This window comes from Canis lupus, chromosome 7 (assembly GCF_003254725.2).
Source record: "Canis lupus dingo isolate Sandy chromosome 7, ASM325472v2, whole genome shotgun sequence".
In the NCBI taxonomy this organism is placed as follows: Eukaryota; Metazoa; Chordata; class Mammalia; order Carnivora; family Canidae; genus Canis; species Canis lupus.
In genome coordinates this window covers 6952365-6963590 of record NC_064249.1, presented here as the reverse complement: position 1 = coordinate 6963590, position 11226 = coordinate 6952365, and positions in this window count along the sequence as shown.

The following is an 11226-nucleotide window of genomic DNA, read 5'->3' as shown; positions in this document are numbered from 1 at the left end:
GAATGTGTGATGGGCACTGAGGGCACTGAGGGGGGCACTTGACGGGATGAGCACTGGGTGTTATTCTGTATGTTGGTAAATTGAACACCAATAAAAAATAAATTTATTATAAAAAAATTATAAAAGATATAAAAAAAAAGCTTTCCAGAGAAAAACCCCCATGTGCTTGCTTATGGTAACTTTATTCATAATCAGCACCCCTGAAAGCAATAAAAAAATTTACACACTGAAAAAAAAATAAAAAAAATAAAACAAGAATCTCATGGGGCTCATTTTCTATAAGAGTCTGGGAAATACTGGTTTAACCTTTCTCCCATTGTGGAACATTTAGATTGTTCCCAGTTTTTCACTATTATAAATAATGGTTAGATAATGATCTTTGTACAGAAAATTCAGGCCGCAGTTCTCAGTATTTCTTTAGGATAGATTCCTGGAAGTGGAACTGTGGGGCCAATGTGTGTGGCTTTTAAACAGTTTTCTTTTTTTTTTTTTTAATGTAATACTCATATTCTCTACGTGTGTGTCTCTCTGTCTCCCTCTCTCTCTCTCATTCTGTGTGGGTGTCTGTCTCTCTCTTGACAATGAGCCTCCTGAGCTCTGTGATTATGCTATGCATTTTCTCTTTTTTTTTCTTTTTCTTTTTTTTGTTTTTTTTTTTTTTTCATCTCCCTGTTAGATAGCCTGGTGTTTTTTATTTTGAAAGTCCTCAGAACGTGTGTGAAGAGAGTAATGACAATGATAAGGAAGCAGAATCATCAGCAGAGAAGATAGGTTCAGACCAGGGAGGCATTGTGTCTTTCGGTAGAAAGTGTCAGTATAAAATAGTCCTTAAATACAGGTTATTTTAAGTCAACCAGCCTGAGTTCAGTTGTCCACTCATTCTCTGCGTGACTTTGGCCAAATTACAGTGATAGTAGTACCTAACTGCTAGGTTAGTGGCAAGATCTAAATGAGAAAATATGTGTAAGGCTTAGAGCACATGCCTGGTCACACATAAGTACTGAATAAATATGGCTATTATTATTATTATTATTATTGTTATTGTTATTGTTATTATTATTATTAGCCTATGTCTGAAGGCCAAAGGAAAGGTGACCATTTCTTCAAAAAGTTGAAAGTGTATGAGAGTTGACCAGGATCAGAGCCAGTAGCAGCTGATTCAAGCAAAGCTGGCAGCAGAGGAGGCATCCAGGAGCAATGCCTAGGGAATGGATAGATTCTACTAGAAATGGCCACCTGGGAAAGATGGAAGCCAGCCAAGGCACCAGGGACTGCATTAAGGATAAAAAATAAAATCTGTGTTGGTGTGGTAGAGACTAGTATTTTCATTTTAACTTCTCTCCCATTGGAAAACTCTGTTCTGATCCCATTTCACATTTTAGAGATAATCAACCGTGTCCCCCTGGACATACTGTGGCAGCCACTAGCCTGGCTCTTACCTGTCAGTTCCCTGTCACTGCCTAAGTGACAGCAGGCCCTCCAAGCTGGCGGCCCCAGAGGAGACCCTGCAAGAGCAAGTCTGATGTCTGGCAGCTCCCTGGACCCTCTTGTTTACTTCTCTATTCCAAAGAAGGATTCATCTCTGTGTATTTGAGACCAGTATCACTTTCCTCTGTATTTTCTGGGTGCATCCAACCCAGCACCAAAGGTTGGACCATTTGGCTGCATTTCTGAAAGCTGCAACTCAAAAGTCTAAAGAAGTGAGCCCAGAGCAGTGGGGGCCGATGACTCCCGGCTGGGTCCCAGCCTCCCTCCAGAGCCTTCCTCTATCCTCCTTACCCTTCCTCATTACTCTCAGAGCTGCTGAGAGTTAACAAGTGTTAAAAGCCCTTAGATCTATTTAGAGGGAAGGCCAATTTACTGTGATTAAATGCAAGGTAGCGTTCAATTAGCAGAAGATAAACACAACATATCAACCCACTACGATAATTTTTAAATCAAAAGTTAGAGCACACATAGGCTGCTGAAATAATAATTTACTAATTTAATGATGATGGAGCTTTTTAAGATCTTGCCATTCTCTAGGAGTGTGTATGAAGGACACCCCTAATGTTAATTACAGCTTGCTTCATTAACAACTTAACCAAAAGGCCACACTTTGTGAAATTATTTGGGAGCCTATGAGGAATGAGAGTTGATGGAAGGAAATTACCATGAGGATCTTTCCCATCAGCTAATGAAGGCTATGATGTATAAATCATTAGCAGGGGCCATATGGTGACAGTCAGTACAGGAGAGGAGCACTTGGAGTGGATGCATAGGAGCAGGGCGGAGGGGAGGCTGTGAAAGGTGTGGGAAGGCACACGCCTCTTCCTATCTGGGCCCCCTGGCAGCAAGGGCCCGCTCCACCGCGCAGCTGCAGGCTGGTTTTGCTTGGCAGACAGCTGTTGCTCACACCTCTGTGCGCTGCCTGACAGTTCGACTCACCTCCAGCAGAGTGTGGAAGCTTTGACAGACCGTAAGTGCGCGGGAACTTAGGATGGACTCATCAGCCGAGGCTGCCACTGGAGGGATGCCTCTTGGATTCAGCCTGGGTCCCTCCATCCCTGCTGGCCGGCGCCTTTGCAGATGTGTGCTCTGGCTCACAGCTGTCCAAACTCACCTGGGAACCTGACAGTCTGGGACAGCCGTCCCTAAAAGTTTGCTACAACCGGGGATCTTTTAAAAATACTAATTCCTGTCCCCCAGACATCTACTCAATATTGAGGGTGCTGTGCACGGCATGTTTGTGATCTCCCCTCAACTCCTATGTTGAAACCCTTATCTCCAGCGTGACAGTATTGGAGATGGGACCTTCGGGAGATGATCAGGTCATGAGATGGAGCCCTCATGATGGGACCAGGGCCCTTGTAAGAAGAGACACGAGAGGCGTTGCTTGCTCTCTCTGCTTCCTACCATGTGAAGACAGAAAGGGAAGACACCTGCAAAGCAGGAAGAGGATCATCACCAAATACCGAATGTGCTAGCATCTCGACCTTGGACTTTCCAGCCTCCAGAACTGTGAGAAATAAATTCGTATTGTTAAAACCACCCAGTCTGTGGTCCTTGTGTTACAGCAACCCAAATGGACAAAGGTAGGGTATGATCTTAGCATCAAGAGTTTTTAAAGCTCCCCCTGCCTGAGTGATTCTAATGTGCAGCAAAACCTGGGGATCACTAGTCTATGATCCAAGCCCAAGGTCTAAGGTAGATGAAATGAAGGGATCCCTGGGTGGCGCAGCGGTTTGGCGCCTGCCTTTGGCCCAGGGCGCGATCCTGGAGTCCTGGGATCGAATCCCACGTCGGGCTCCCGGTGCATGGAGCCTGCTTCTCCCTCTGCCTGTGTCTCTGCCTCATTCTCTCTCTCTCTCTGTGACTATCACAAATAAATAAAAAAAAAAATTAAAAAAAAAAAAAAAAAAAAAAAAAGGTAGATGAAATGTTCTGAGCCCGGGAGCAAATCCTAGAGTCTGGAAAGAACATATTCCTGGCAAAACTGCTGATCATTAAGGGCTGGGGTCTTTAGAAGGAACAAGGTCTTTAGAATTGACCGACCTGGGTCTGAATCCCAGCACCACGGCTTAGTCTGGGTATTTACTCTCTGAATTTTCTGCTCTGTAAAACGGGGGTAACAATGCTTTCTTTAGAAGTTGTATGAGCAGTAATATTTGTAGAAAGCAGAGCCTGGAATATAGTAAGTGAGAGAATGGTTTATCTAACCGAGGAGAATTAACTAGCAAAAAATAAAAGGAGAATCATGGGCCAACCAGTATCTAATACTTGTTTGAAGTGGCCAAAGGAAGTGTGAGCGTTTGTGCAAGTGCCTAAACTAAACCCAGGCTGCGGTGGTAGTAACTGTACTATATATATCATGTGTCAGCTAGGAAGCAGGCACTCTCCTTGGCACTTTAAAAAACTTCTTAGGTTGTTAAGTACATAGTAAGGATTTTCTGACAAAAGTGGGCCAGAAAATAGCTTGTCCATGGAGCGCCTGGGTGGCTCAGTCTGTTACGCATCTGCTTCTTGATCTAGCTCAGGTCTTGATCTCAGAGTCGTGAGTTCAAGCCCCACATTGGGCTCCACACTGAGCTCCACACTGTTCATGGAGGAAAGAAAGAAGAAAGAAAGAAGGAAAGAAAGAAAGAAAGAAGGAAAGAAAGAAAGAAAGAAAGAAAGAAAGAAAGAAAGAAAGAAAGAAAAAGAAAGAAAGAAAGAGAAAGAAAGAAGAAAGAAAGAAAGAAAGAAGAAAGAAAGAAAGAAAGAAGAAAGAAAGAAAGAAGAAAGAAAGAAAGAAAGAAAGAAAGAAAGAAAGAAATCTCACTAGTCCAAAGCACATGTTACCCATGGCTCTGAGCCATGGGTGTTGAGAGAACAGCTGTTCTCCCAGTGGATGAGACTCGATCTGGAGGAAAGAAGACTGGACTCAGGAAAAACCCAGTTACAAGACTCAGCTCTGCCACTTGCAGAGGATCCTTCCTTATCTCTGGGAGCCTCGGTTTGCTCTCTAAGCTATAAAAACAGGGGCCTCGCCGAGTGTAAAGCATGAAATAAGACAATGCATGTCTTATCAGGCCATGGTGCCAGGTTCAAGAAAGAACTCAATAACAACTTGCAGAGTTACGCATTGTAAATAGCAGAAGGAAGAAACACAGGGTGGGATGTTTATAGGTGGGAGCCTGGGAGCAGGACTCCTAGATTCCGAGAGGAGACTGGAACTTCCGCGCAATGCACCACCTTACCCCATTTCCCAGCAAACACCAGCTCTAATGATCTCCTCTTCTCGGTCCCAGACATAGTCGTACACCCGTGGGTACTTTGTTCCAAGCACGCCCCTCAGCTGGAGCTGAGTGCACCAAAAGGGCTGGGCAGCGGGCTGGACCCCCCGCAGGCACGATGGCTTGGCACCTCAATTAGACTGCGGTCTGAGAAAAGCCAGGCCCAAAGCCCCTCTCAGCACCGATCCTTTCTGCAGAAACAACCACCCCCCAACCAGGAAAATCAATGGATTTTTCTCCCCACCGATATCTAAATAGCTATTTGAATGTGTTCTGTAACAGGAGGAGCTGTTGAACAAAAGGTCAGGGCCGATTTGAAGTCGGTCTTTATATCAGCAATTGCTTTTAAAGACGCAATTCTCCAACCCTGTGAGCCCCTGAAGATAAAAAATTATATAAATGTACAAATGACTTTATGACTTTGATTATGCAACTTCTGAGAAAATATCCATATGAACTGTTAAGGAAGACTAAAGATATTGTGATAAAGAAGACTCTTTGAAATTCTGCTTTAAAAAAAAATCTATGTCATGCGATATGAATGTAGCCAAAGCCTTGATAAAAGTCGTGTCATCCTTTTGCCATAGAAGCTGCTGAGGCATGAAAGGGACCACGGGCCTGGAGATCTTTGCTGCCTTTAAAGTCTGGCTTATTAACATGCATTAGAGTCTTCCTGAAGATGGGTCTGGCCAAAGGTTATCAACGGCAACTTAATTTAATGAGCCCAGAACACAGGGAGAGGAGCCCTGTAAAGCCAACACCGAGAGGAATTTGGGGCAAGGGCATTTCATTTTCTGAAGAGGAGAAACAAAGATAAACTCATTAAAGCAGAAGGTACTATGTTGTTGGTTTTTATCCTCCGAGTACCACTCTCTCAGTATGAGGGTGCCACTCACTCTCAGTTTGGAGGCTAACACCCCTCCCTACCCAGAATGGAAGCCGAAGATAATAGAAGCTTGGGGGAAGAGAAGAGCCACAGGGAAGGCTGCTCTGCAGACCAGCAACAGTGCTGAGATGCGACAGCTGATGTGTCCTGGAGTCCAACAGGCTCCTCCAGGGCTGAGGCTGTGCTCGCTGCAATTTGGTTAGCAGTAGATCTAGCCGTTACACTTGTACAATTGCAAGTAAAAATTCTGGGAATCCTAAGGACAGAGAGAGACACTTAAAGAAATATTGCAAATGCTCCCCTGCCATGAGAATGAATTGTTCCCAGGCTAGAATGCTGAGGACACCGGTCTTTCTTTCTTTTTTAAAGATGTTATTTATTTATTTATTTATTTATTTATTTATTTATTTATTTATTTATTTAGATTGAGAGAGAGCATGTGTGCAAAGTGGAGGGAAGGGCAGAGGGAGACGGAGAGAGAGAGAATCTCAAACAGATTCCATGCTGAGTGCCAAGCCCGAAGCAGTGCTTCATCTCACAACCCTGCGACCATGACCTGAGCTGGAATCAAGAGTCAGAAGCTCAACTGACTGAGTCATCCAGGTGCCCTGAGGACACCCTTCATACAGGGGTCACAGACTGACATGCCCATAGGACACAGGCACCTCGTAGAAGTTAGTGAATCAGGGCAGCAGTGAGATAGAGGGTGTGTTGGGGTGAGACTGCAGCTCTTCTTAACGGGACAGTACATCTGCAACCCTGGTGGATGATTGCCCTACTGGAAGGGTGACATGTTGCCATATTTGATTGTTTAAGGGAATCTGGAAACTGGAATATTTATATAAAATCTCCTAATTTTAAAGTATTGGTGACTAGCTTATTATTTGTTTTTTTAAGATTTTATCTTATTCATTTGAGAGAGAGAGAGAGAGAGAGAGCAAGCAGGTAGGAGTAGAGGGAGAGGGACAAAGAACCTGAAGCAGACTCCACACTGAGCACAGAGCCTAATGTGCGGTTTGATCCCACAACCACAGGATCATGACCAAGATGAAACCAAGACTTAGATGCTCAACTGACTGAGCCACTGAAGTGCCCCTAGCTTATTGTTTTTTAGACTTTTTGTGAGCCAAGCAAAACATGTCTGGGGAATGGATATAGCCAAAACCCTCAACTTGGGGGGCATATTACTAGATCAGTAGATGGTACTGGATAGCATGCAGTAATCCTGAAAATCAGAGAGAGAAGTACCCGTTCCAAGGCTGAAGGAGTTATAACATTTGCATTTATTTGTGGAAGAAAATACCATCTGATTAGAATTGTCACAAATGGCCATGCGTGTTATACCTTACACAACTCCAGGGGGCACTATTTATAACAAAGGCCATATAAATGGCAGCTCTTGAAGTTGCAGAGTACACAGTCTGTACAACCACACTCGAGCAGCCTGGTGACACACGTCCAGTCCTTCGTTTCACTGTTATCCTGAGAGACAGAGAGCAAACCCATTTGAATCCAAATCCTTGATTCCGATGGGCCAGAACACCCATTCTTGGCCCTCAAATGGACTTTCATCAAAACCAATTAGAAACAGCTCCTTAGCATTGTAAACAATATCCAGAAAGAACTGAATCTTTTTCTTTCATCTTGCTGGCCGCAAAGTAGGATGATCCTGTTTTGTTAGCATAGACCCCGTAGATCGTACTTTGGTAGTGACAGCCTAAGTATACTCAAGTGTGGAATTTTTTTGGTGGAAAAATATAAGTGATATAAATTTCAGTGACTTTGTTTGTGGTAGATTTATAAAATTTGCCATGTAAGACTGATGGTTGGAGTGTCTACTCCGTACTAGATTAATATAATAAAGAAACACTATTTATGCCCTCACATACACAGGGTGGTATATATCCCAAATGACCCAGAAGTCTCAAAGGCAATGACTACACCAGTTGACCTCTGGAGCAGTAAGTCATCTGCACAACTGACCTCACAACTGACCTTTCTATCCTTCAGGATAGAAAGTAAAGGATAGAAAGGGAGCACCAGAAATTGGCAGAGGAAACTTTCCTAGCATCTTGAATCAAGAAATAGCTCAATAGGGACAGAAATATGTGGCTGCAATAAGTATCTTCAAGTAAGAGAAATATACGAATGTGTAAGCGAATGTGATGAGCTGTATTTCAGTGGCTCAGAAAATATGTAACCAGGAATTCCCATAAATATTTAATAATAAGCCAGATATATAAAGACAAAGGGGGATACAAACACATTTGTTATACTGTATTAAAAATGCATCATAAACATTTGTTGACTAAAACGATATTTCAATTTACCCAATCCCCCGAAGACAGAGTTTCATTCCTGATGACAAACAGTGACAATCCCTAAGGGATGGGATGGAAAAGACAGTTGGATGTCTCAGCTGACCCTGCTGCTGCTTGTCTCGGTGGCCGTGGTGGGGCACAACAGATCTCTGCTTTGCTAGATCTCTAGCTAACAAGGATCTTAATATTCACTCATCTGCATAGGAGCTGTCCTTCAATGGAGTCTCCAGAACAGAGGGGAAAATACTTCCCCGACACTCATCTCTTTGGTTAACACCAGGTCAGTCTGCAAATACAAATCGAGTGTTCAAAATAAGAATGGCTACATCTGACATGTTCAATACTTTACACGGGATGGGGAGGGGAGAGATGAGCCACCACAAAGAAATATCCGATGAGAATAGTGTAGGACTCTAATAAACATCTTCATGAAAAGTTAAAATGGCAGCCTCATTTGTCTGCAGCACGAGTCAGCCACCGCTGTGAGGGTGCTTCAACTTCCTTTCCAAATCAAGGACAATTTGCTGGCTTCAAAGCAAAGAAAGAGAAAGAGAGGGGGCCCTGTCTGGTCAATGATTTATTTACAGAGTGGAGAAAACTCTTCTCCTCGAAAATGATATTTTTCCTGGGTTCTAACCCTTCAATCTTCTTCCAGCCTGGGAATATATGTTTCTCTCATCCATGTATTTTTCAGTGATTTTCATTATTACATGACACAGGGTTCACCTCCATCTACATTGCGAAGATCTCAGCAGGGCTGCCCTTGCTCAGAGAAGGTTGCCGCTCCAAAATTTGGGATCAACGCCTTGTCGCACTGGAAAGCCTGAGTCTTTTTTCCTCTAAAGGAAGGACCTCCCCACCCCCCAGGAAGAGGGGGTGAGCAGAGCAATGGGAAGCAGTGGCATCTGCGATTGGTAACGTCCGCAGTCTGTACACAAATGACTTTTGAGACTCAAGCAGAGAGGACGGTTTGATGATCAAGGGGCCCAAGAGAGAGTCTGTTTCTAGGCAGAGAAAAAAATCTTAGCCCATGTCTTTGGAGGGGGTCCCAGGCACCTCAGACTTCAGAATGATTGATTATCCATCGGCACCTGCAGATCTGAGGAATGGGAATATATAAGAGACTCCAAGCAATAATCCCTGGGTATGGGTTATCCTGCATGTGAGAGAACTCAGTGGGAATTGAGTATTGATGCTTTCATAGACAAACAAGTGGTAAAGTGTGAACGAGCTTCCAGGACTACATTGACAGCATAACAAGATGCATCCTAGCCCAAAGTCCAGAGACTAAAAGGAAAAACTAGTTGGGATTGAGAGATGTAGCTATCCGCTGGCTTCTCTGGTGACTCAGAGAAACATATAAGGGTATAATATTTATTTACAGAATCAATCCTTTAGGTAAGTGCTCAATGGTTGCTCATTCCCTGTACACAGATCTACTTAGAAAACTGTCAGGATCCCTGGGTGGCGCAGCGGTTTAGCGCCTGCCTTTGGCCCAGGGTGCGATCCTGGAGACCCGGGATCGAGTCCCACATTGGGCTCCCGGTGCATGGAGCCTGCTTCTCCCTCTGCCTGTGTCTCTGCCTCTCTCTCTCTCTCTCTCTCTCTCTCTCTCTCTGTGTGTGTGTGTGTGTGACTATCATAAATAAATAAAAATTAAAAAAAAAAAGAAAAGAAAACTTCCATAGGCCAGATGCAAATCTGATATCACCTTCTTGAAGAAGCCTTTCTTTCTTCTCTGTATCCTGTACCTACTTCTGTGGTTGCACCTGTCTCACTGCTGCAACTCTTGGTTGAGTGGATATTTCCTAGTAGAATGAGACTTCTTGAAGGCAAGACCAAGACTTATTCAGCTCTGCATCCTCAGTACCTAGCACAGTGCTGACACATAGGATGGAATCAATAAATAATTGTTAATCCTGTTTGGTAAGTGGAATTTTATTCTGATTTCCATTTTTCTCTCCCTTCCCACTATGGTAGTTTGGGCATTTTGTTACAATTAAGAGTTTTTTTTTTTTTTTTTTCTGGTCCTCTGTCATTCCCTCTTTGGAGCACTTTTCTGTATCCCTTCTTTCATTCTTATTTGTCACTATATCTTGTGCTCTAGACTTGGCCTTGGGCCTATGGACTTGGGCCTTGGACTTGGCCTATCAGTGATTCCCACGGTGTTTCCTAACAAAGCATCCCCAGAATTTTCTTGAAGAAAGATCATTTTTCGGTTCTTTCACATCCCTTAGAATCACCAGAGAGATGAGATGGCATGAAACAGTGAAATCCTTCAATGAAGTAGGAAGGAGGAGAAAGAAACAATGCCACTTGTACTTCCAATGGGATAGGGAGCTGGGTAGGTAGTGGGGGACCCTATGGCAACCACCAACCTTGAGCCTCACTAGAAAATAGGATCCATAAGGAGATCTACACCCACTAGTTAGGGATTCCCTTACGTAGTATGACAGGTATATACAGGTGTCCAGCTCCACTTTAGGGAATCGGTCCTGTTTTGTTTTTCCTCCCCTATTCAGTAGGGCCCAACCAAAACTGACACATTTTTCTTTCTTAGTAAAGGATACTCTAAGTCTGGAAGTCAGGAAACGAATAGAATTGTCCAATGGCAGACTCCATTAGTAACATCTCAATGCTCTCTAAACATAGTCCTCCCAGAGATGCCACATTCAGCAATTCTGAGATGTGCCCATAGAGCCTGTGATATTAATCAAATTCATGAAGGGAGGCTGAGGCCAGAATGCTTAAGGCCAATGCATCCTAACATGCTCTTCCCCCATTACAGGGAGAAAGCAAGCCTCAGTGTAACGTGACATCATCAATCTAAGTAGGCAAGTGGAATAGATTTCCCGATTACTAGGTTAAGCGATGCATCAAACAGGAGCAAGCCTGGTCATTACTAATCATTTAAATTTAGGAAGACTGAGCTCAGTGACATTATCAGGCCCACATTAAAGAGTGACTTCTCTCTGCTATCAGGAATGTATTGGTGTCCCCTCTAGGATTTATTACTCTGAGAAGCTGCAAGATGGGCTGAGGCAGCAACTATCTATGGCACCAGCACCCCATCCATCATCCCCATGACCCCAATTCTGGTCGGCCTTGAGGGGCTGGGGCCTCAAATCTCTCCCCTTGTTGGGGCCCTTTAGTAGTCAAGTCTACACTAAAGAGCAAGCATCTGGAAATGAGTTCAATTAGAATACTATGTTACATTACCATGAAATCCCCAACCAGCTTATTTCTCTCTGATATTATTTTTGGG